The following is a 27112-nucleotide window of genomic DNA, read 5'->3' on the forward strand; positions in this document are numbered from 1 at the left end:
GACACAGTGATACTTCTCGCCATCATTATTCATTCCTCGGTGTCATTTTGTCGTAACCGGAATGCTGACAAGTGAATCGTGATGTGTGAAATCAATACTCCTAGCAACTGTGTTGCTTGGTAGTTAATGGACAATAATCTTATCCTTAGCGTGTTGATTATCGAATCATCACCCTAAGGTTTATCGTGCTACCTAGTCCTTATTTCTGGTGCACTCCTTGATCAATGAGTTAGGATTGTGTCAATCCCTCACTCTTTTGATCATATCATCTTGCCTTGAAAAGCAAGGTTGTTCTCGAGCTTAGTAACATATCGGTGGTTCGTGATGTTCCGAATATCTTCTCGGAAGTATTACCAGGTTGTCACCTGACCGCTATGTTGAGTTCGTGGTCATGTTGGTTTTCCTCCAAGCCACCCGTTCTCCAAGAATCTGTGTCGGATATCCCTGAGCTAGTTGGTTAAGCCAAACAACAACTTGGAGAGTTGGAAGATGAAAGCTTGCCCGACTTAGTTCTTCACTAAGGGATATCTCGTGTGTGCGTGTGTGTGTGTGTGTGTTGAAGAAAGATGATATCTCCATCGATTGGTCCTCGTGGTCAGTTGTTGGATCTATTGCCTTGTCAAAACTTTGACTTGAGTATGGGCTATCGTTAAGTCAAATCAGAACCAACGATGTTCGTAATGTTGTCTTACTCGTGGTTGATCCCTCGAGCATACACCGTTACATCTCTTGGTCTAACCAATGCTATCACCGTGTTCACATGATGGTGGAAGTCCGGTGATATGGAAATTCTGATGAGTTGCTGTTGAGCCCATCAACAGCATCTTGTCTCCCCCATGATTCATGTTGAACATCAACCTAGTGTTGAAAACTTTGTAAGCAATGCCTTGGTGTTCCGTTCATGGAGCTTATGCTTGGATGGAAGAAGTGACTTCCTCGAATTCTTGTGCATTTGGTGCAAGTTGCCGCCGTGAGTTCGAGAAAGATTGGTTTTGTGTTCCTCTGGAATCATCCCAAGTCAGTCATGCATGTGCGAAGTATTCTATGGTTTGATAGACTGATCATCTTCGTTCCATATGAATTCCTAGCACACAAGCCACTGAGTGATTTGTTCAAGGTAAAGAAGTCCAATTTAAGTGCACAAGACTTTGATATCCTCGATGATGGTTTCCCACATGAACCCGGTAGTATTTTTATTATAAGACTACTATATGGTCATGCGTGTCTGGGACAGCATGTTCACATGTTGTAGCAAAACTGCTCATGTTTTGGAGTTTGCTATCATAGTTCATTTCCTGAGAATCTTGCAACGTCATCTCGTCGATTTGTGTTGCAATCCTTCCTTTCAGACATGATGAGTCTGGAATGTCCTGACCCCAACTAGATCTGAATCTCAGGCAGATATGGTGGTTGGAACGTTTTCCCAAGAACTATACTAATGGTCTCTGTAACCCGATAAATGGATGTCGTGGCCAACACACCCAGCTGGAAGACCTATTATTGTAGTATCTTGATTGAGAAAGTTGGCCACCTCCCCATAAGGATTTCGTAGGATTTACTTCCATAGTTGTTCCTTATGGATTCTTGTGCTCCCGAAGTCCGACCTTTTACTTGATGTTCTAGATACCAAACCATATCTATAAATGGGTTACGCTAGCACATCAAGGAGAACATTAGAAGCAGAGTGCTAAATGTCTCTCGGTCGATCATCCCAATTTTGTTTCCTTGGCCTCGCTAAGGTGAACTCTGCGGAGGTGTTATCTTCCTTTGCATCTGCATTCTCCACCGACATTCATCATGGTAGTACGAGGTGTCACCAACATCTTGGCACGGATGTTGGTAAGACCTTGATGCGTATGGAAATGCTCAAGTTCTTGAGAGCACGCTCAGGCACTAGGTTATATCCTCGGTACCAATTGAAGCGTGCCTTCCGTTTGCCGAGTTGTTCTATAATCATAGTTCCTTTCTGATTTGAGTATGTCATTCCTTCAAACTCCTTCAAACAATCATTTGTGAATTTCCTCAGGCTGGTATAAGAGTCTCAATGATCTATGTATCAACAGTAATTCTTTTTGCCACTTAAGGGAGTAATTCTATGAGTCACCTTCCCCGAGGTGTCCCGTTATGGTATCATGGGCAACTTAACTCCTAGCTACTTTGAAACCCCCCTCACCATCTATTTAAGAGTCGAATTGTTGCCTACCAATTTGAACCCTTGTCATATGTTTCTCATCCATCATCTTTGATGTGGGTTTTGCGTCTCAGCTCAAGGGATGTTTCTACGTCTCATTTCGTGAGTTGATCTAGTGTTCATTAAGATCAATGATCCATTCTTATGAGGTTGTCTTGCTCTCTTGTCGCCATGTTGGATGAAGTTCTCGAAGGAAAGGATGTCATAATCAATATGGTGTAGCGGATCAACATCTCCGAGAAGGGCAGTTGGATCATGAAGATCGTGTTATTAGCTTTGTGTCCCCTCTGTCTTCTTACCTCACGTCTTGAATCTCGGAACGAGATTCTTGTTTAGTGGGGGTGAGTTGTCACATCCCTAGTTCTGGTATGCTCTGGGCTAGCTAGTCATGTGTTGCATCATGTTTAAATTGCTTTTAAACTTGAAATGGGGATTGATCCAAACCCTAGCACAAATGAATCCAACTAGGTTCAAATAAAAATCATTTTCAATGAACCCAAAATGCCTTTGGAAAAGTTCATCATTTTTGAATTGGTCTAGAACCTCTGGCAAAAGTGGTGCACATTTTTCTAGGACACTTTGGATTTTTGAATTAATCCATAAGTATTTGAATTTGGACATTTAAATCTTATAAATATTTTTAATTGTCCAAATAATCCTGAAAGTACTTGAGGGCTGTTGAGAAATATTTCAAAGGTGCCTAAAATTATTTTCAGGATTTTACCAAGTGGTTTAGTATTTTTTACTAAATCAAAAACAACAGAAGAAAATAGAAAACCAGAAATAAAAGAGAGAGAGAGAGAGAGAGAGGCTCACCTGGGCACTTACCTGGCGCTCTAGCCCACCTGGAAGCCCACTGGCCGGCCCAGCACTGTGCTGGCCCGTGCCAGCCACCTGCTTCCTCTCGCCAGGCAAGCAGAGAAGAGCGCGCCAGCGCAGGCCGAGCTCGCGACGCAGCTCCCTGGCCGCCTGCCCCGCTTGGACAGCGTGGCCACGCCTCGAAGCCACTCCTCGGCGCCGCCCCGACCCCGCCGACACCCCCATTCTCCCCCTGGCTCTCTCCCTCGTCCTCTTCCTCTATGGCCGACGCGCCCGTAAGCCGCCGCCGCCGTAGTCGACGCCACTGCCTTTCCCTCGACCGCACGTCGTGCTTGCGAGCTCCGCCATGTTGCCTTCTACCTCTCCGTCAAGCCATGATACGCCGGACGCCCCGTGGAGCCGTCACCGCCGTCTTCTTCACCACCGGCCGCCGGAGATCGCCTTCACAGCCCCGTCGACCTCAGCGCGTCCCCGATCCCGCTGAGCATCTTGTCGCACCCGCCGTGAGCTCCTGCTCCTGCTCCCCCTCTCCGTTTTTCCCCTCGAGCGCTGTAGCCGTCGCCTCACCTGCAACCGAACGCCGGCGCCGCCCCGAGCTCATCTCCGGCGAGCTCCGGCCGTCCCTACTGCCACCACTTGCCGCGCTAGATGCGGGTGAGCTCCAGCTCCCCGTAGCTGCCCTCGGCTGCTCGTTTGGGCGCCGGGGGAGCGAACCCGAGCCCCTCCGCCGCGGCCTGTGGTCGCCAGCGTTTAGCCGCCGGTTAAACGCGTCGTTAGGCACTATTTACCCACCTTAATTACCCCCTGACCCACTTACAGATGGGCCCCAGCCGTTAATTAACCACAAGGTTATTCCCTGTTTAATTTAAGCTAATGGCCGTGGCCCCACCGGTCTGTTTGACCTTGCCACCTCAGCGTTGACCGACCCCACTAGTCAGCCTCTGCTGCTGCCACTGTTACACTGACATGCGGGACCCACTGGTCAAGGTTAACCTGGGTCAGCGCTGCTGACCTACTGACGCAGGCATGATGCAATGCTGATGCAGTAATTGACTTTTGGGTTTTAAATAAATCAGGAAATTCCAGAAATAGCCAAAACTTCTAAAAATCATAGAAAATCAACCGTAACTCCAAATGAAATAATTTATATATGAAAAATTATCAGAAAAATGCAATCTATCCATCTGTACCATTCTCATGCATGTTTGAACAAGTTAACCTCACTTACTAGGACAATTCATGATTATGGAATAAATGGTAATTAGTTTTGGAGTTGGAATTTGCTATAGGTTTGAATTCCACTTCAATGAATATGACTAACTATTGCACTAGGTCAATTCAGTACTTTAATATGACATATCATTCATATGACTGTGCATTGCATTGATTGTGGTTCCCTTTTGTGTTTGCCGGTGGTTGTTCCCTCTTAGTAGACGATGTTTCCGACGACGTGATCGATGACACCGATGTAGAGTTATGTTATCTTCAGAAGTGCCGGGCAAGCAAAACACCCTTGGTCATTCCGATACAATCCCACTCTCTCGCTCCTGCTCTCTTTTACTGCATTAGGACAACAACGATTCAACTGTTACATGTTGCGGTAGTTGAACCCCTTTCCTCTGCATGACCTGTCATTGCCACAGTAAATAGATGAAACCCACTAGCATGAGTAGGAGTTGTTTGAGCCCTGATGTGCCTAATCATTCATGCTTGTTTTCATGCCTGCTACTGCTTAGAGTTGAGTCGGGTCTGATTCATCGGGACTGAATTAGAATGTGGTGAACATGTCCTACTATTGAGAGCTAAGTGTGTGAACACGATTTGGTAAAGGTAGCGGTGAGAGGCCATGTAGGAGTACATGGTGGGTTGTCTCATTGAAACCGTCCTCAGGAACTGAGTTCTGTGTTTGTGATCCATGAACAGTTACTACCACACATTGGGTTCCGGTAACTCGGCCCCTCTCGACTTATTAATCAACTTGATCTCTGTCCAGGAGTTGCAACTAGTTTCTGGTGTTTGTAGGTAGTGTTAGTAGTCTACCAAGTGGCACCCGGTATAGGTGGGCTTGGGACAGACTAGGCATAGTGGCACGGTGTACCAAGTGGCACCCGGATGGTGGGCTTGGGAACCCTACACACATTGTTTGGGGCCGTGAGCAACAACCCGGCCGGATCTCCTTGCGGATGGAACCCGAATAGGCGATAAACCTGGACTAGAGGCTTGTGTGGTTAGTCAGGTCATGGCCGACTCCCTCGCCAGGCTTCCGCTTGAAGGTTGCCGACGTACATGACGTGTACATGGTGGTAAGTGGCGAGAGCGTGTGTGAAGAAGTACACCCCTGCAGGGTTATCATTATCTATTCGAATAGCCGGATTCCTCGGATATGGAAACTTGGACCCCTTGCATAGTTCATAGACAAGTGAAAGTGGATACTCTAAAATGCGCAAGATAAGCGTGAGTGCTATGGATGGCGTTCTCGTAGGAAGATGGGAGCGGATCCATAGTGGTGTATTGGTATGGTGAATATGTGGACTCGTGTGCGCCACCTCAAAAGAGTTACTGGCAGTCGTAGTTCAGGATAGCCACCGAGTCAAAGCTGGCTTGCTGCAGTTAAACTCCACCACCCCCTTTGTTGATACCGATGCATATGTAGCTAGTTCTGATGTAAGTCGTGCTGGGTACATTTGTACTCACGTTTGCCTATTTTATGTTTTTGCAGAGAGACGTCAATCTCACTATTAGTTCCGCATGGACTTCGACGTTTAGCTTGATACCTCAACTACGATCTTGTGCCCTCGGAAGGATCTGGTAGATAGTCAGGCTTCTCAGCCTTTTTCATTTGTAGTTGTCTGTACTCAGACATGTTAAGCTTCCGCTTGTGCTTTGACTTGTATGCTCTGAATGTTGGGTCATGAGGCCCATGTTTGTAATATCTCGCTCCTTGGAGCCTAATGAATAAATACTTGAGTCGTAGAGTCTTGTTGTGATGCCATGTTGTATTTACACATATCGAGCATATTGTGTGTATGATTGAAATGCTTGGTATGTGTGGGATCCGACAATCTAGTTGTTTATCCTTGGCAGCCTCTCTTATGGGGAAATGTAGTCTAGTGCTTCCATGAGCCATAGTAGTCCGCTACAGCCCGGTTCACCGGAGTCCTGCTAGCCCAGCACTACTGCTCCGGAACACTTGACTTGCCGGCATGTGATTCACTTTGTTTTTGTGTCTGTCCCTTCGGGGAAATGTCACGCGGTGACATCCGGAGTCCTGCCTAGCCTGCTACAGCCCGGGTTCCCAGAGTCCTGTTAGCCCAGTGCTACAGCCCGGATTCGCACGCTGTTGACCGACATGCTCGATGTTGATTCATGTATGCCTGTCTCCATGGGTTAGTGCCGCTTTGGGTTCACGACTAGCCATGTCGGCCCGGGTTCTCTGTCATATGGATGCTAGCGACACTATCATATACATGAGCCAAAAGGCGCAAACGGTCCCGGGCCATGGTAAGGCGACACCCATGGGAATACCGTGCGTGAGGCCGCAAAGTGATATGAGGTGTTACCGGCTAGATCGATATGACTTGGGATCGGGGTCCTGACAGGCTCGATGATGTAAAACCACCCCGATTGCCACCCCTTCAGGGTCTCCATAAAGGAGCCCTCGAGCCATAAGACGTTGGGCATCTTGCCCACCATGGCGCCTCCGCACTCCGCCTGGTTGCCGCGCACCACCTTCGGCTTGACATTGGAAGTCTTGAGCCATAGGACGAAATGGGGGCGGATGCGGAGGAAAGCCTCGCACATGACGATAAACACCGAGATGTTGAGGACAAAGTTCGGGGCCAGATCGTGGAAATCCAGGCCATAGTAGAACATGAGCCCCCGGACAAATGGGTGAAGAGGGAAGCCCAGTCCGCGGAGGAAATGGGGGAGGAACACCACCCTCTCATGGGGCCTAGGGGTGGGGATGAGCTGCCCCTTTTCGGGAAGCCGGTATGCGATGTCGTTTGACAAGTATCAGGCCTTCCTCAGTTTTTTGATGTGTCCCTCCTTGACGGAGGAGATCATCCACTTGCCTCCCGCTCCGGACATGGCTGGAGAAGGTTGAGGTGGGGAGTGCGGACTTGGGCGCTGGAGCTCGAGTGTGCGAGAATGGATAAGCAAGGGAGGAAGAAGGCATAGGTGAAAAGGTGGATCCTTATCCCCTTATATGGGTGGACGCAACTACGTGTCCCCACCAGCCTGGTAAAACTTGCTTATCTCCAAGCGTCGTAATCAATGGCGCGATTGGGTTACTCGCGCCCGTATTGATGAGAATCCCGGAATAAGGGGACACGATCTCTACTTTAACAAGATGTGCCAAGGAAACCGCCTCGCATGACGCGCTGAGGTGGGATAATAAAATGACTCGGATAAAGGCTTGGCCGTGGTGTGTCACACTACGGAATACGTCAGCAGGTTAGATTTGTGTAAATATTATTCTCTTTATGGCAATATGTGGAAACTTATTTTGCAGAGCCGGACACTATCTTTGTGTTCAAAATCTTCTATGAAGTACTTGGAGGAGGAACCCGCCTTGCAATGTCGAAGGCAATCTGTGCGCCGGACTCGTCGTCATTGAAGCCTGGTTCAGGGGCTACTGAGGGAGACCTGGATTAGGGGGTGTCCGGATGGCCGGACTATACCTTCAGCCGGACTCCTGGACTATGAAGATACAAGATTGAAGACTTCGTCCCGTGTCCGGAAGGGACTTTCCTTGGCGTGGAAGGCAAGCTTGGCGATACGGATATGCAGATCTCCTACCATCGTAACCAACTTTGTGTAACCCTAACCCTCTCCGGTGTCTATATAAACCGGAGGATTTTAGTCTGTAGGACAACATACACAACAACAATCATACCATAGGCTAGCTTCTAGGGTTTAGCCTCTCTGATCTCATGGTAGATCTACTCTTGTACTACCCATATCATCAATATTAATCAAGCAGGACGTAGGGTTTTACCTCCATCGAGAGGGCCCGAACCTGGGTAAAACATCGTGTCCCTTGCCTCCTGTTACCATCCGGCCTAGACGCACAGTTCGAGACACCCTACCCGCAGATCCGCCAGTTTTGACACCGACAGTGGCGGTCCATAGGAAGATCACACGGGTACTTTGGGATTTCCAAAAAATACAGGCAACACTGGGTACTCCAGGTGCCTCAATCCACCCAGATGTTAATTTAAGTTGCCACCTTAAGTTGAACCATTAATTAACAAACTCACATCTGTCATGGATTTCACTCAAACCCAAACCACGTCTACGAGCATAGCATAGCATAGTAATATAAGCAAGCGTAGAAGTAAGTCCCAAGGGTTTGAATGTAACAGGGCAATAGGTTCTAGCTCATCAACTACTTCCCAACCCACATGTTAATGACATCCTAATCATGCAATGTTTGAGGATTGGAACTAATGCATAAAACTGGGTGATAAAGGGGTATGATCAAAGTGTTACTTGCCTTGCTGACGATCCGCGAATCCTAGAGACTCGTAGTAACACGCTTCACACTCCGGGAATTCTATCGCAAGCAAACAATAGCATACATAAGTAACAAGCAATGATGCACAAGCAAAACTCAAATAAAAAGTTTGACCAGAAAGTTCAAATTAAGAACTCCGGTATGCAAAAAGAATCAAATCAAACGGAGCAACGAAACTCAAACGGCGAAAGAAAGAAGCTTCGTTTACTAATCTGAAACTAGGTCAAATTTTAGAGTAGAAAAATCTAGTTTGAGTTGGTTAAACGGAAAGAGGGTTTCGAGATGAAACTCCAGGCGCTTGAATCGCCTGATTTCGACTCACGAGCGAAAAGAAAAACAGAAACTAAGATCGGATCAGAAATCGCGATCAGAGAAAAAAATCACGGAATAAATCCGATAAAAGAAAACTGACGAACGTTCGGATGAACGTCCGCTAACTAGAAGAACCGAGAAAAACTGGCGAAACCAAAAAAAACGGATCTAGGGTTTCTAAAAAACCGAACGGTCTTTATAAAAAACCGGCGGCGGAGTCCGGCGGCTACCTTCGGCGAGAGGTCCGGCGAGGCGAGGTGTGGGCGGCGGGGCAGCGGCTCACGGGGCCGGCGGCGGCAAGCGGCGGCGGCGGCGGGGCTAGGCGGCGCGGGGCGGCGGTGGATGCGGTGGGGTGTTGGGGGTGGCGGGGCGGCGGTATATAAGGGCGGGGGCGGCGACGGCTTGGAGTAGGGGCCAAGGCGGGGCGGGCGTAGTCCAACTCAGACTCCGGTCCGAGTGGCGGCGGCGGCGGTGGCTGGGCCGGCCTGGCTCGGCTGGGCCTTCGGCCCAGTCGGGCGCGGGAACTCTCTTTTAAAAAAAAATAATTCCACCGATAGAAAAAAATCCTAGAAAAATAAATAAACATCTAAAAATGCCAAAACAAATTTTCAACGTCTAAATAAAATATTTAGAACAAGATGAACATTTTCTTGGCCCTAAAATGCAATTTTGAAAACATGCAATTTTTCTAATGCAAATAAATCCGAATAAAAACAACAACAACAACAACAATTTAATGATTTTAATATTTTTCCTCCAATATTTCATTTATTTTGGAGAAGTCATATTATCTCCTCTCTTTAATTTTTAATGTGAAATATTTTTTTGGAGAGAAATAATTAAAATCAAATCCTTGTTTCATTATTTGATAAAAGAATCAAATATGAAAACTTGGAAATCCCCAACTCTCTCCGAAGGTCCTTGAGTTGCTTAGGATTTTCGAGGATTATGAAATGAAAAAGCAATAAAACATGATATGCAATGATGATCTAATGTATAACATTCCAAATTGAAAATTTGGGATGTTACATCTCATTAGAAGGTGGGCACGAGTGATCAATCCGCTCTTCCTCCTTTTGTTCTTCGCTCTCCTCCTCATCTTTTTCATCCAATGAGCTCACAGTTTCATCAACTTCTTCTTCCATAGATTCCTGCGAAATATTAGTCTCTTCTTGGACAGCGGAGACTTTCTCAATAAGTGCATTAATATCGGAATTGTATTCATAATTCTCATAGCAATATTTAAGGATAGCTAAATTTTCAGGTCTATAAATCGGATCATCAAAATCTTCAAACTCTTTAAACATAGATTCAATTTCATAAGCACCCATAAAAGCAACAAATTCTTCTATTTGTTCCACATCATAGTAATCATATATACCATTAGCATAAGAAGCTAAGATTTTATTATCATTAAATTCGCATAAAAAGGGAAGATGTGGAGCCTTCATCCTAGAGCAACAAGTATAATCATATCTCAAGCATAGTTTCCTAGCATACCAATTCAATATATGAATTTGATCCCATAATAGTTTCCCTTTTTGTGTAAAGCGGTAATCCCTAAAGTATTCACGTTGATCCAATGTTACTCCCATTACATAATTGAATGGGGTTTTCTCAGGATTATTAAAGTAGTACATAATATCTTTCACATAACCAGCATCGAGGGTTTTAGGAGGTTCCCCATCTCCATGAGCAGCAAGTACACCTAAATTTTTTGGTATTTCGTGTTCCATATCCATAACTAAAGATAAATAACAACTAAGAACAGCAAATAAAAATTACTTAGTGATAAAGTAAACAAGCACACACGAGAATATTCTCCCCACGCTATTGCTCCTCGGCAACGACGCCAGAAAAAGGTCTTGATAACCCACAAGTATTGGGGATCGCAACAGTTTTCGATAAGTAAGAGTGTCGAACCCAACGAGGAGCTAAAGGCAGAACAAATATTCCCTCAAGTTCTATCGACCACCGATACAACTCTGCGCACGCTTGACGTTCGCTTTACCTAGAACAAGTATGAAACTAGAAGTACTTTGTAGGTGTTGTTGGATAGGTTTGCAAGATAATAAAGATTACGTAAATAAAAAGTAGGGGCTGTTTAGGTAAAGACACAACTAAATTAGTTTTAGTAGAGAGCTTGTCGTCAAGAGAAAGTTATTTGTCCCTAGGCAATCGATAACTAGACCGGTAATCATTATTGCAATTTTATATGAGGGAGAGGCATAAGCTAACATACTTTCTCTACTTGGATCATATGCACTTATGATTGGAACTCTAGCAAGCATCCGCAACTACTAAAGATCATTAAGGTAAAACCCAACCATAGCATTAAAGCATCAAGTCCTCTTTATCCCATACGCAACAACCCCCTTACTCGGGTTTGTGTTTCAGTCACTCACACAACCCACTATAAGCGAATCATCAACGTATTGCAACACCCTACAGCTGGGATCCCTGATGCTTGCGCGACACAGAGAGCACCATAGGACAGCACCAATAATAAAACATGCAACTCAAACCAATCTTGATCATCAAATAGCCCATAGGACAAAACGGATCTACTCAAACATCATAGAATAGCCATACATCATTGGGAAATAATATATAGCGTTGAGCAATATGTTTAAGTAGAGATTACAGCGGGTAAGAGAGGGTTTACACCGCTGCATAGAGGGGGGAAGAGTTGGTGATGATGGCGGTGAAGTTGTTGGTGAAGATTGCGGTGATGATGATGGCCACGGTAGTGTTCCGGCGCCACCGGAAGAGAAGGGGAGAGGGGGGCCCTTCGTCTTCTCCTTCCTTGACCTCCTCCCTAGATGGGAGAAGGGTTTCCCCTATGGTCCTTGGCCTCCATGGCGTGGGAGGGGCGAGAGCCCCTCCGAGATTGGATATGTCTCTCTGTCTCTCTCTGTTTCTGCATTCTCAGATTCTACCCTTTCGCCGTTTCTTATATTCCCGGCGATCCGTAACTCCGATTGGGCTAAAATTTTAACATGATCTCTATCCAGATATTAGCTTTCTTGTGGCGAAAGAAGGGCACCAACCGCCTTATGGGGTGGCCACGAGGGTCAGGGGCGCGCCTGCCCCCTCGGGCGCCCCCTGCCTCGTGGCCCCCTCGGGCATCGTCTTGCGTGGATTTTTCTTCCCAAAAATCATATATATTCCAAAAAAATCTCCGTCAGTGTTTATCCCGTTTGGACTCCGTTTGATATGGATATTCTGCAAAACAAAAAACATGCAACAAACAGGAACTGGCACTGGGCACTGGATCAATATGTTAGTCCCAAAAATAGTATAAAAAGTTGCCAAAAGTGTATGAAAGTTGTAGAATATTGGCATGAAACAATCAAAAATTATAGATACGATGGAGACATATCACATAACAAAAGCACCTGAATGGTGTGATGAAAGATGTTTTTATCTCATCGGGTCCATACAGTCGGATCTGATGGTACCCAGAATATGCGTCTAGAAACGACAAACTCTCACACTCCGCAGTCGAGGCGACAATCTGGTCGATGCGGGGGAGAGGAAAATGATCTTTTGGGCAAGCCCGATTGATATGCTTGAAGTCGATGCACATGCGAAGTGAGTCGTCCTTCTTGGGGACCATGCCAACATTGGCGAGCCACTCGGAGTGGTAAATCTCTCGAATGAACTCAGATACCAGGAGCCGAGCCACTTCCTCACCAATTGCTTTTCTCTTCTGTACGGCGGACCGTTGAAGATGTTGCTTGACTGGTTTTACTTTCGGATCGACTCGCAAATGATGCTCAGCCAGTCCCCTGGGTACACCTGGCATGTCAGAAGGTTTCCATGCAAAGATGCCCTAGTTCTCATGGAGGAACAGGATGAGCGCTTCTTCCTATTTGCTGTCGAGTGATGTTGAGATATGAGTAGGAGCAGCATTAGGATCGGTCGGGTGAATATGAATCGGCTTGGTTTCACCAGACGACTGAAATGCAGAATCTGTGGCAGGCTTCTTGGAGCGCAGCAAATCACTCGGATCTGCATTTTTCTGGTATTCTTGCATTTCGACTGCTGCCATTTGTGCATCGGCGATTTTTCAGCCCTTCTGGAAGCACTCTTCTGCCTTCTGCTGATTGCCAGTGATAGTGATCACTCCTCTGGGACCAGGAATTTTCAATTTGAGGTACACGTAACATGGTCAAGCCATGAAACATGCATAGGCATGCCTACCCAGAATAGCATGATAAACACTCTGGAAATCCACTACTTCAAATGTCAACTTTTCCTTGCGGTAATTCTTGGAATCACCGAAAACCACATCAAGGGCGATCTGGCCGAGTGATTCAGCCTTCTTGCCAGGTATAACGCCATGGAAACTCATATTACTTTCACTGAGCTTGGACATCGGAATCCCCATTCCCTTGAAGGTTTCAGCATAAAGCATATTCAGGTCGCTACCACCATCCATCAGCACTTTAGTCAGTCGAGTGCCTTCAACAACTAGGTCGACCACCAACGCTTGCCTCCCAGGGGTGACTATGCGTGCTGGATGGCCAGACTGGTCGAACGTGATGGCAGTCTGGGACCACTTCAAATAACTTGGTGTTGCCGGAGCAACCATGTTCACTTCTCTTTTGGTAACTTTCAATCGACTTTTGCTCTCAACATTAGCAAAAATCATCAGAATGGAGTTGACGTTGGGAAAACCATCATCATTCTCTTCCTTATCCTCACCCTTGTCCGACTCTTTTTCCTTCTCCTTGGGTTGTTTCTCTCGGAACTGCTGGATCAGGAGTTGACACTGCCGAGTGGTGTGCTTAGGATAAATCAGATTACCCTCTTCATCTTTCTTGGTGTGAATGTGGCATGGTAAATCCAACACATCATTTCCGTCTTGATCTTTCACTTTCTTGGGGTTCCCGGGCCCTTTGGGCTTCCCCTTGAATTTTACTTGAGCCACAACCAAAGCCTCACTAGGAGTAGCTAGCTCAGCCTTACGCTTCTGTTTCCGATTGGAAGTACCTCCACCGGTGTCCTGTGCGACTGTTTTGTGCTTGCCACTCCGGAGTCGGTCTTCTTCTTCGCCGTTAGCGTATTTGGTGGCAATCTCCATCATCTCAGTCAGGGACATATCTCCTGTCCGATCGAATTTCAGATTCAACTCCCGATACTTAACGCCTTCTTTGAAGGCACAAACTGCTTGGTGATCTGACACATTCTCCACTGTATGGTGTAACGTGATCCATCTCTGGATATAGTCTCTCGGGGTTTCATTCGGTTTTTGCACACAATGCTGCAATTCAGTCAACCCTGCTCGTCGCTTGCAAGTACCTTCAAAAGTCCTAACAAACACTCGGGCGAGTTCCTCCCAACTGAATATACTGCCGGGTGCTAACTAGTTCAACCATGCCCCGGCCGAGCCTTCCAACATCAGAGGAAGGTGCTTCATGGCGACTTCATCATTGCCACCACCAATTTGTACAGCCACTCGGTAGTCCTCAAGCCAAGTGTCAGGCTTAGACTTTGCTGACTCCAGTCGCCAACCTAAAATTGGGAGGAATCACTGCGGCTCTGATGGCTCTGCTGAAACACTCGGGACGTGAAACGTGCACTCTGCCGCCAGTCGGATAATCTCTGTCATGGCCTTCTCTGTGTGCTCTGTTCTTGTCGACCAGACCTTGAACGAGAATAGATCTTGCATCAAATCCTGGCTCCCTTGGGTCAACTGGTATTCTTCGCTCGCCGCTGTGAGGGCGTCTGTCATGCCGCCGAGGCACATATGACCCACTCCTTGGAGGAGGCGTGGGCACTCGACGACGGTCATCATGGCCGAGGCGGTGATCATATTGCTCGTGGTTTCTGTACTGATCTTGCATGTGCCCACGTCCTTCACACCGTGGGGGCGATCTTGGGCTGTGGGCCGACTGTACTGTATCCTCCATCACGGACCTGATATGAATCCTATTCCGCGACTGAGACACTACTGTGTTCTGCACTCTAGCTGCTCGGAGTAAGGCCCGGGTCTGCATCAAACCTCTGCCAGCCTCCGACTGGGAAGGCTGGATTGACTCTGCTATTCGGACTACAGCTGTGAGATTTTGAATCAGAGTGCGGTATACCTGAGTTTGAGGCGGAAAAAGCTGCTGTCGACTGGATTCAGGGATCCACTGCTGAGCACGCTCATCGAGTGCATGCTACAGGTTCTCCAGTCGAGTGCGCTCAGCCAAGTTGGCCAGGCGCGCTTCCTCCAAGGCCCGGGCCTCGGGGGTTTCTCCAACGATAGGAGCACTACTAGGAAAAGGCCTACTAATGGCGCACCGGTTTTTCCTACTAATGGCGCATCACCGGTGCGCCATTAGTAGCACGCCACTAGTAATTTTTACTAATGGTGCACCATCCAGTAAATAGGTAGTGCGCCATTAGTTTTGCTCATGGTGCGCCACTAGTGTCTGCTATACTAATGGTGCACCACATGGTAGTGCGCCATTAGTAACAATTTTTTTAATTTTTTTTTCTTAATCTCAGGTCACTATTTCACCAATTAGATATCCAACACATATATATACAACAAGCATCCATATAACAATCATAGCCAACACACAAGTTCCATCATATATACATACATAGCCAACACATAGTTCCATCATTACATATTACAAAAGTTTCACATTGTTCATCCAACACCGTTATCCATCAATTCACAAAAGTTTCACATTGATACAAAATAAAAACACAAATGGAAAAGAAGCACTCCATCCATGCAAGCTTCCGTGAATTAAATCAAATCTGCAAAATGATAAACAAGAAGTTAGAAGAAGAAAAAGAAGAAGACTAGAAGAATACTAGAAGAAGAAGAACACTAGAAGAAGAATAAGAAGAATTTTGGAAAAGAAGAAGAATAAGAAGAAGACTATAAGCTTATTATGTAAACTTGATCATTTTGTGCTAACATAAGTTATTTTGGAGCTAACCTATAGGAAACTAAGCATATAAGCTCTAAGTTAGTATATTAGAGCCAACTTAGGTAAAATGAAGCTAACCTATGTCATTTTGGACAAGAAGAAGAATAAGAAAAAGACTATAAGCTTATTATGTAAACTTGATCATTTTGTGCTAACATAAGTTATTTTGGAGCTAACCTATAGGAAACTAAGCATATAAGCTCTAAGTTAGCATATTAGAGCCAACTTAGGTAAAATGAAGCTAACCTATAGGAAACTAAGCATATTAGAGATAACATAGGTAACTAAGTATATATATATCATTTTGGAGATCTGACATACCTGACAAAGTTTAGTTCTCATGCATTGTTCTTCTCCTTCTCCTTCCTCAGCCTCATGCGCCAAGAGCGGCGAGGCGGTGGAGGCGGTGGAGGCAGTGGGATGTAGTCTTCTACCTCAATTGGCGTGGTCATGTCGCCCAGCTGTGGGATCGCCGGCGCCACCACCGGTGCGTGGTCATTGTCAGGCACCACCACCATCGCGAGGCCACCTTCAGGCACGACCATCGCTAGGTCATCCTCAGCCACCTCCATCTCTTGCCCATGGTCAGCCACCACCATCTCTTGCCCTTGGTCAGCCACCACCAGCGCTAGGTCATCCTCAGCCTGATGCCCATCGTCATCCTGCAGCTCCTCATCCCCACTCTGCTCCTCTTCTCCCGCACTCCAGTCCAGATCATCCTTCTTGTTGTCTATGCTGCTGCCAGAATCGCTGCTGCTTTTGCTATAGCCAGAATCGCTGCTGCTTTCGCTACAGCCATAGTCGCTGCTGCTTTGGCTGTAGCCATCGTCGCTGCTGCTGCTCCCATTACCCGTCCAAATGCAACAATGACCATTAACAATCGATGTGAGACAAAGCCAAATGTAGAGGAATAAGAAGAGGCAGAACGTACCGGCATCATAATCTTCAACGTAGCGCATGCGACACATAGTCGTGTTGAACACCTTCATGATGAGCATGGTGGCGTCATCGTCGTACCTGAAGAGAAGGAAGTACCCCAGCCGCAGGTCGTAGGCACGGTAGAACTTCTCCCACCCACGAGACAAGTACATGTGGCACTCCTTGATCACCAACTCCACATCCCACAGCCTACGAAACCCACTGCCGGCCTGTCGCAGCTTCACATTATTTGGCGGATCTTCACCCATCAGCATGTTCATAAAACTGTCAGGCAGCCTTTGTAGTTTGGGATAATGAGTGCTGTAGCAAACAACAGATATCATAATGAGATGGGTGAAGGGGAGATCTCTTGTTTTATATACCTGCGTCATGGATGATACTGAAGTCCCAAGTATGATAGTGAAGAACTCGGAAGCATCCAACTCGTACTGCGGTGTCGCAGAGCGGCGGTGGCTGCTTCCCACCATCTCTGATAAGCAGCAGAAGAGACCAATTAGTACCCTTACAACAGATCATAAAACATGCATGATAACAGGCATCACAAGTAATTCAGAGGCATCACAAGTAATTTAGAAATTGTGAAACAAGCCTTTCAATGTACGAACTTGAAAGAACTACTAAGGCTTCTGCGATAGTTCAGAAAAGTAATGATCAATTCTCTCTATTTCTGTTTCTAGTTCACATAGTTTGATAACTTGGATGCACAAAGGCTATTGGTGCAGTATCATAAGGTTCCATATCATGTAGAAGAAAAAAAGATAGGTGACAATAGCAAGCACACATCGGAGCAGACATTAGCAATATATGACAGAAATGTACATGCTGATTAACAAGCTTGGGTTTAGCAGTAATATTCTGAGAAAATATTTTCTTGAAGCCTGAACAAGTGGCTTTCCTTTTTAAAAACAAAACCAAAACCATGACACAATCACTTGACAACATCTATTGACTACATTAGATGGAGAACTACTCAAGCGGTGCAAATAAGCAAAATTGCCAAGCTAGTGCACCAAGTCCAAATTCAGTTAAAGCAAGCTCTTCCTACTGCAAGGATATTGAGCTTTCGAATTGTAGAGAATTTGTTACTTTCACTTGCCATAATCTACTCCAGCTAGTTGCTGCAAGTGGGTGCAATTATAAATTGCATGGCTACAGAAAATATGAGGACAAGCAAGTGGGTGCAATTATAAACTCACTTACAATAACAAGCAAGCACATCAAAATCTGAACCAGTATCTGAGCTAGTACTCCAAACTGTATGTAGAATGTGCTCCTACTAAAAAACAGGACATTGTGCCTGTCAAATATGCAGTTCTCCTTATCAACCTACCTAGCAGTAACAAAACCAAAAAAACTCATGCGGCACCTACATGAGTAGCAGGAGTATTTCTGAATTGTGATGCTAGGTTATTAATTTCTTACAGAGTGCACCATTTAAAGGCATTGATGTGATTATTTCTCTGCAATTATGTATCCTAAACTAGCAAGGTTATATTTAAAGGCATTTACAGAGTGCACCATTTAAAGGCATTAATTATGTATCCTAAACTAGCAAGCTATTAACATGTCACTTGATAAAACATGGAGAGAACTACCTAAAGCGATGCAAAGCCTGCTTTGAAGAACGATTTAGAGAATAATAAGAAGCCACACAAAGCTAACAGCAGCAAATTAGCACCAGGCAGAAGCAAAAGGGAACGAATTACTACTACCCTTTACACTAGCACTGACCCTTCACAGTAGCAAAAGATGTCTACATACTCGCACCATTCGTCCATCCATCTAGCAAGCAACTAGCACAATTCAACCAACCATCAAGCAAACCATCTACTACCTAACATCAACACACATCCATCTATCCAACATCCATTGATCCATGTAAATAGCAGCATGGACAAGAGAGGAACAGGGAACAGAGAGATGAACAAGGAACATGGAGGTGAGTAAGGAAGAGGGGCTCACCACGGGCAGCGTGTTGAAGGAGAGCAGCCGCCGGCCACGCGCAGGGAGAGACGGCGAGAGGTGGCAACGATGGTCACGGCACCATCCTTGGTTCGCCGGCTGCTGCTGGGGAGACCGGAGGCGGAGGACCGCAGGGGCCGGCGGGGTGGGCGCGTGCGTCGGGGCCGAGGTCGCCGGTTGCTGCATGGGTCGGAAGAGGCGCTCGCTCGTCCGAGGTGGAGGAGAGGAGCGGGCGGCGGGGCGAGGAACCCTAGCGCGAGGGTCGGGGCGGCAGGGGTGGGGGCGCGGGGGGGCGGGGGCGGCAGGGGTGTGGAGTCCGGCGAGGGTCGGGGCGGCGGGGGTGGGGGCGCGGGGGCGCGGGGGCGGCGGGGGTGGAGTCCGGTGAGGGTCGGGGCGGCGACGGCGTGGGTCGGGGCAGCGCGCGGGTGGATCTGGTGGCGAGGGAAAGAGGGTCGAAGGGGATCTGGCGAGGGAGAGGGAGGATAGCTTACTAATGGCGCACCACTCCTCGGTGCGCCATTAGAGATCTTTTTTTTAGATAGCAATGGCGCACCCCGCAGCAGTGCGCCATTAGAATGTTTTTTATTACAGTTCGAGCACAGGTTATATTGCACCTAACCCAAACCACATCAGAACCCGCCCATTAGCCCGACTGGTCAGCACGCAGCACACACACTAGGAGGTCCTGGGTTCGATTCCCAGGCTCCGCAATATTTTTTTGCATTTTAAATGTTGTTTGATATTTATTTGTGTTTAAATATGTTCCAACTTGATTAAATCATAACGGTAATATTTTTTTATAAAAACAGTAATAATTTTTTAAAAAATATGTTCAAATTTGTTTCTTGAAAATATCATCGGCGGTGGCGGTGGAGCGGGGGAGGGTGCGGGGGGTGCCCGTTGGCGGCGGTGGAGCGGGGGAGGGTGCGAGGGGCCGGGTGCTCATCAGCAGCGGTGGAGGGGGATCGAGATCGAGTGTCCTCACCACTGGCTCGCATCCTTAGGGTGACTCAGCATCTTTTTATTTGTCTCCGGATCATTTCCGTCATCTTCCCGCTTCTTCTCCTCCCTATCCGCGTGCCAACGCAGGAGCTTTGCTACCTTAGGGTCCGCGAAATACCGCTGCAGACGAGGAGTGATCGGAAAGTACCACACCGATTTTCGAGGAGCTTTCTTCCTCTTCTTGTATCGAGTGACGCCGCACACCGGACATATGGTAGACTCCGCGTGCTCGTCCTGATAAATGATGCAATTGTTCATGCACACATGGTATTTCACGTGCGGTAAATCTAAAGGACACACGATTTTCTAATGCAGTGCTCCATTAGTAGTTTTGCAAAAAAGTAAAAAAAAATAATTTTTATACTAATGGTGCACCGTTGCACAATGCGCCATTACTAGTTTAAACTAGTAATGGCGCACTGTGCAACGGTGCGCCATTAGTAGTTTTGCCAAAAAGTAAAAAAGAAAACAAATTACTGATGCACTTTGTCGCCAGTGCGCCATTAGTAGTTCTAACTACTAATGGCGCACTTTGCCCGGATGCGCCATTAGTATGTTTGAAAAAATGGAAAAAAAATTGTTACTAGTGGCGCACCTTTTGTCTGGTGCGCCATTAGTGTCTTCCACACTAATGGCGTACCTCCACCTGGTGCGCCATTAGTATATAGTAGTGGCGCACCACTTCTCTGGTGCGCCATTAGTGTCAATCCTATCTTTAGCCCTTTTCCTAGTAGTGGAGTGTGAAGTGCATCCATATTGCGGCGGCGAAGCTCTTCCCTCCGCTGCAAAGAAAGGGGCTCGGGGCGGTACTCTTCATGAATGCACGATGGATCACCGCCGCCATCACCACCGTCATCGCGGGGAAAGCTAGGACGACTGCGTGGTCCGTTGACCATCAAGACTTCTGCCGCAGGATCGCTGCTATCGCACTCGGATGCGGTCTCGACGGAGCCAGTCAAACAGGCCATAGCGAGTTTCGTCTGGCTTGATTGCCGCGACTTGTAAGGTGGCCGACTGGTGGGCCACCGCGTGTCTCACCCACCGCTGGAGCCGCGACCGACCGGAACGCTTGTGCCGGCAAATAGCGGGGGACGAAGACACCATAGGAGCCCATCGATACTGGGTCGACGGTTGCCTGAGAAGGACGCCGCGGACGCATGTGCGAAAGTGTGTCACCCCGCGGACGGGGAGCGCATCGATGTAGAGTGGAGCTTCCTGAAGCCAAGCGGAGTCGTCGGCGATGAAAATGAGCACGCCAAAATGGATCTCGCGGCCCTCAACCAGTCCGCCGGCGGAAACCATGATGATGAGAATCGAAAAAAATTGCAAATCCACCAAAAAGTCGCTAAGACATTAGCCCCACGGTGGGCGCCAACTGTCATGGATCTAAGACTAACAGTAGAATGGGGGGTAGGTATGAGGAGGCAAGATCCTAGCTATGGCGAAGTTGTACACACGAGTTTTACGAGTTCAGGCCCTTCGCGGAGGAAGTAACAACCCTACGTCTCGGTGCCCGGAGGTGGTCGACTGGATTATGTATGTGTGTGTTTACAGGGGGTGCAAACCCTTGTGCCAGTGGAGGGGGTGGCTTATATAGAGTGCGCCTAGACCCCAGCCAGCCCACGTTACAAGGGTTTTAAGGTACATCAAGAGGGGGCGTTACTAGTAACGCTAGCAATAAAGTGACATAAATGTCTATTAAGTCTATGAAGTAAATGTCTGACAGTTGCCGTGTAGAGTGACTTTAGATCTTCTGTCTGTTGAGTGGTAGTTATCGTGGTCTAGTGACCTCGAGTCTTCTGAGTGGGATGCTTCGAGGTCGAGTGGATTATGCTATCCCTTGAATGCTTTTGATTTTAGGATGATGTCCTAGGGGAGGGTGTCTAGGTCAGCCCTATGACCCTACCCTAGGTACATAGCTTCATCAGCGGCCACCCTTGAGGCCTTTCTCTCCTTTCCCGTATGGCCCATTAAGGCCCAATACGAATTCTCGTAACTCTCCGGTACTCCGAAAAATACCTGAATCACTCGGAACCTTTCCGATGTCCGAATATAGCCTTCCAATATATCGATCTTTATGTCTCGACCATTTCGAGACTCCTCGTCATGTCCACGATCTCATCCGGGACTCTGAACAAAATTTGGTCATAAAATCACATAACTCATAATACAAATTGCCACAGAACGTTAAGCATGCGGACCCTACGGGTTCGAGAACTATGTAGACATGAACGAGACTCATCTCTGGTCAATAACCAATAGCGGAACTTGGATTCTCATATTGGTTCCTACATATTCTACGAATATCTTTATCGATCAAACCGCATAACAACATACGTTGTTCCCTTTGTCATCGGTATGTTACTTGCCTGAGATTCGATCGTCGGTATCTCAATACCTAGTTCAATCTCATTACCGGCAAGTCTCTTTACTCGTTCCATAATGCATCATCCCGCGACTAACTCATTAGTTACATTGCTTGCAAGGCTTATAGTGATGTGCATTACCGAGAGGGCCCAGAGATACCTCTCCGATAGACGGAGTGACAAATCCTAATCTCGATCTATGCCAACTCAACAAACACCATTGGAGACACCTGTAGAGCATATTTATAATCAACCAGTTACGTTGTGACGTTTGATAGCACACAAGGTGTTCCTCCGGTATTCGAGAGTTGCATAATCTCATAGTCAGAGGAACATGTATAAGTCATGAAGAAAGCAGTAGCAATAAAACTGAACGATCATTATGCTAAGCTAACAGATGGGTCTTTTCCATCACATCATTCTCTAATGATGCGATCCCGTTCATCAAATGACAACACATATCCATAGCTAGGAAACTTAACCATCTTTGATTAACGAGCTAGTCAAGTAGAGCCATACTAGGGACACTCTGTTTGTCTATGTATTCACACATGTACTAAGTTTCCGGTTAATACAATTCTAGCATGAATAATAAACATTTATCATGATATAAGGAAGTATAAATAACAACTTTATTATTATCTCTAGGGCATATTTCCTTCAGTCTCCCACTTGCACTAGAGTCAATAATCTAGTTCACGTCGTCATGTGATTTAACACCAATAGTTCACATCTTTATGTGATTAGTTCACATCTCCATGTGACTGATACCCAAAGGGTTTACTAGAGTCAATAATCTAGTCCACATCGCTATGTGATTAACACCCAAAGAGTGATCATGTTTTGCCTGTGAGATAAATTTAGTCAACGGGTCTGCCACATTCAGAGCCGTATGTATTTTGCAAATTTTCTATGTCTACAATGCTTTGCACAGAGCTACACTAGCTAATTGCTCCCACTTTCAATATGTATCTAGATCGAGACTTAGAGTCATCCAGATCGGTGTCAAAGCTTTCATCGATGTGACTCTTTACGACGAACTCTTTGTCACCTCCATAACCGAGAAACATTTCCTTATTCCACTAAGGATATTTTTGACCGTTGTCCAGTGATCCACTCCTGGATCACTATTGTATCCTCTTTCCAAACTAATGGTGAGGTACACAATAGGTCTGGTACACAGCATAGCATACTTTGTAGAACCTATGACTGAGGCATAGGGAATGACTTCTCATTCTTTTTCTATTTTCTTCCGTGGTCGGATTTTGAGTCTTTACTCAACTTCATACCTTGCAACACAGGCAAGAACTCCTTCTTTGACTGTTCCATTTTGAACTACTTCAAAATCTTTTCAAGGTATGTACTCATTGAAAATATATCAAGCATCTTGATCTATCTCTATAGATCTTGATGCTCAATATGTAAGTAGCTTCACTAGGTTTTTCTTTGAAAAAACTCCTTTCAAACATTCCTTTATGCTTTCTAGAAAATTTTACATTATTTCCGATCAACAATATGTCATTCACATATACTTATCAGAAATGATGTAGTGCTCCCGCTCATTTTCTTGTAAATACAGGCATCACCGCAAGTATGTATAAAACCATATGCTTTGATCACTTTATCAAAGCATATATTCCAACTCCGAGATGCTTGCACCAGTCCATAGATGGATCGCTGGAGCTTGCTCACTTTGTTAACACCTTTCAGATCGAAAAAACCTTCTGGTTGCATCATATACAACTCTTCTTTAAGAAATCCATTAAGGAATGCAGTTTTGACATCCATTTGCCAGATTTCATAAAATGCGGCAACTGCTAACATGATTCGGACAGACTTTTAAGCATCGATACAAGTGAGAAAATCTCATCGTAGTCAACACCTTGAACTTGTCAAAAACATTTTTTTTTGACAATTCAAGCTTTGTAGATACTAACACTACTATCAGCGTCTGTCTTCCTCTTGAAGATCCATTTATTCTCAATGACTCATCGATCATCGTGTAAGTCAATAAAAGTCCATACTTTGTTCTCATACATGGATCCCATCTCAGATTTCATGGCCTCAAGCCATTTTGCGGAATCTGGGCTCATCATCGCTTCCTCATAGTTTGTATGTTCTTCATGGTCTAGTAACATGACTTCCAAAACAGGATTACCATACCACTCTGATGTGGTCCGTACTCTGGTTGACCTATGAGGTTCGGTAGTAACTTGATCTGAAGTTTCATGATCATCATCATTAGCTTCCTCACTAATTGGTGTATGAATCACTGGAACTGATTTCTGTGATGAACTACTTCCCAATTCGGGAGAAGATACAATTACCTCATCAAGTTCTACTTTTCTCCCTCTCACTTCTTTCAAGAGAAACTCCTTCTCTAGAAAGGATCCATTCTTAGCAACAAAATATCTTGCCTTCGGATCTGTGATAGAAGGTGTACCCAACAGTTTCTTTTGGGTATCCTATGAAGATGCACTACTACGATTTGGGTTCGAGCTTATCAGTTTGAAACTTTTTCACATAAGCATCGCAACCCCAAACTTTAAGAAATGGCAACTTTGGTTTCTTGCCAAACCATAGTTCATACGGTGTCATCTCAACGGATTAGATGATGCCCTATTTAACGTGAATGTAGTTGTATCTAATGCATAACCCCAAAACGATAGTGGTAAATTGGTAAGAAACATCATAGATTGCACTATATCCAATAAAGTACGGTTATGACGTTCAGACACACCATTATGCTGTGGTGTTCCAGGTGGCATGAATTTGTGAAACTATTACACATTGTTTTAGTTGAAGACCAAACTCGTAACTCAAATATTCGTCTCTGCGATCAGATCGTAGAAACTTTATTTTCTTGTTACGATGATTTTCCACTTCACTCTGAAATTCTTTGGACTTTTCAAATGTTTCAGACTTATGTTTCATCAAGTAGATATACCCATATCTGCTCAAATCATCTGTGAAGGTCCGCGAGCCTCAACCCTCATCAAACCGCATACATCAGTATGTATTATTTCCAATAAGTCAGTTGCTCCCTCCATTGTTCCGGAGAACGGAGTCTTAGTCATCTTGCCCCCATGAGGCATGGTTTGCAAGCATCATGTGATTCCAAAAGCCCATCAGCATTGAGTTTCTTCATGCGCTTTACACCAATATGACCCAAACGGCAGTGCCACAAATAAGTTGCACTATCATTATTAACTTTGCATCTTTTCACTTCAATATTATGAATATGTGTATCACTATGATCGAGATCCAACAAACCATTTTCATTGGGTGTATAACTGATACGTCTCCAACGTATCTATAATTTATAAAGTGTTCATGCTATTATATTATCAACCCTGGATGTTTTACATGCATTTATATGCTATTTTATATGATTTTTGGGACTAACCTATTAACCTAGTGCCCAGTGCCAGTTTCTGTTTTTTCCTTGTTTTTGAGTTTTATAGAAAAGGAATATCAAACGGAGTCCAATTGACGTGCCAATTTTTGATGATTTTTATGGACCAAAAGAAGACCCCGGAGTAAAAGAGTTGGGCCAGGAGAGTCCCGGGGCGTCCATGAGGGTGGGGGGCGCGGCCACCCCCCAGGCATGTGGTCCTGCCTCGTGGACGCCGCGGGCACCTCCTTGACGTGAGATCGACGCCAAAAATTCCTATAAATACAGAAACCTCGGAAAATTAACCTAGATCAGGAGTTCCGCCGCCAGAAGCCTCCGTAGCCACCAAAAAGCATCTAGGCCCTCGCTGGCACCCTGCCGGAGGGGCCATCATCACCGGAGGGCATGGAGGAGGATCCCGGAGGGGCCATCATCACCATGAAGGCCAAGGACCAGAGGGAGAACCTCTCCCCATCTAGGGGGGAGGCCATGGAGGAGGAAGCACAAGGGGGAGAACCTCTCCTCCTCTCTCTCGGTGGCACCGGAGTACCATCGGGAGGGGAATCATCGCCGCGGTGATCGTCTTCATCAACATCACCATCCTCATCTCTTTTACGCGGTCCACTCTCCCGCACCCCGCTATAATACCTACTTGAACTTGGTGCTTTATGCCACATATTATGATCCAATGATGTGTTGCCATCCTATGATGTTTTGAGTAGATATCTTTTGTCTTTGGGTTGATTGATGATCTAGATTGGTATGAGTTGTATGTTTTACTTTGATGCTGTCCTATGGTGCCCTCCATGTCGCGCAAGCATGAGGGGTTCCCACTGTAGGGTGTTACAATACGTTCATGATTCGCTTATAGTGGGTTGGTGAGTGACTGAAACACAAACCCGAGTAAGGGGGTTGTTGTGTATGGGAATAAAGAGGACTTGATGCTTTAATGCTATGGTTGGGTTTTACCTTAATGATATTTAGTAGTTGCGGATGCTTGATAGAGTTCCAATCATAAGTTCATATGATCCAAGTAGAGAAAGTATGTTAGCTTATGCCTCTCCCTCATATGAAACTGCAATAGTGATCACCGGTCTTGTTAACGATTGCCTAGGACAATTCAACACCGATCCACCATTATTCCACACTCGCTATTTATAATATTTAATAATATATTCTAACAGCACCTACTTTCATATTTTAGCTCCCCGATATCATACAAAGTTATCCACTTCATACCCACAACATAGTTTTATTTCTCGTTTCTAGTTGGAAACAAACGTTCGGTGTACGTAGAGTCATATCAGTGGAAGATAGGGCTTGAGAGAATATTGATCTTACCTTTAGCTCCTTGTGGGTTCGACACTCCATACTTATCACTTCCACCTTTGGAAATTGCTATGATGATTCCTTGCACTTGGGGATTATCAAGCTCTTTTCTAGCGCAACTGCTGGGGAGCAATAGCGTGGAGTTGATATTCTCGTGTGTGTTCTTGTTTGCTTTCTTCACTAAGTAGATTTTGTTTTCCTTTTTGTTTATGTTTAGTTGTGGGTGAAACATACAAAAAAATTTAAAAGAATGAAAATACCAAAAAAATTACTTACCTCTCATGCCTAAAAAGTTTTTCAAAAAGAGAAGTGATTGGAAAGTTATGCATTGAAGAAGTGAGG

The sequence above is a fragment of the Triticum urartu genome, chromosome 5, assembly GCF_003073215.2.
Source record: "Triticum urartu cultivar G1812 chromosome 5, Tu2.1, whole genome shotgun sequence".
NCBI lineage: Eukaryota > Viridiplantae > Streptophyta > Magnoliopsida > Poales > Poaceae > Triticum > Triticum urartu.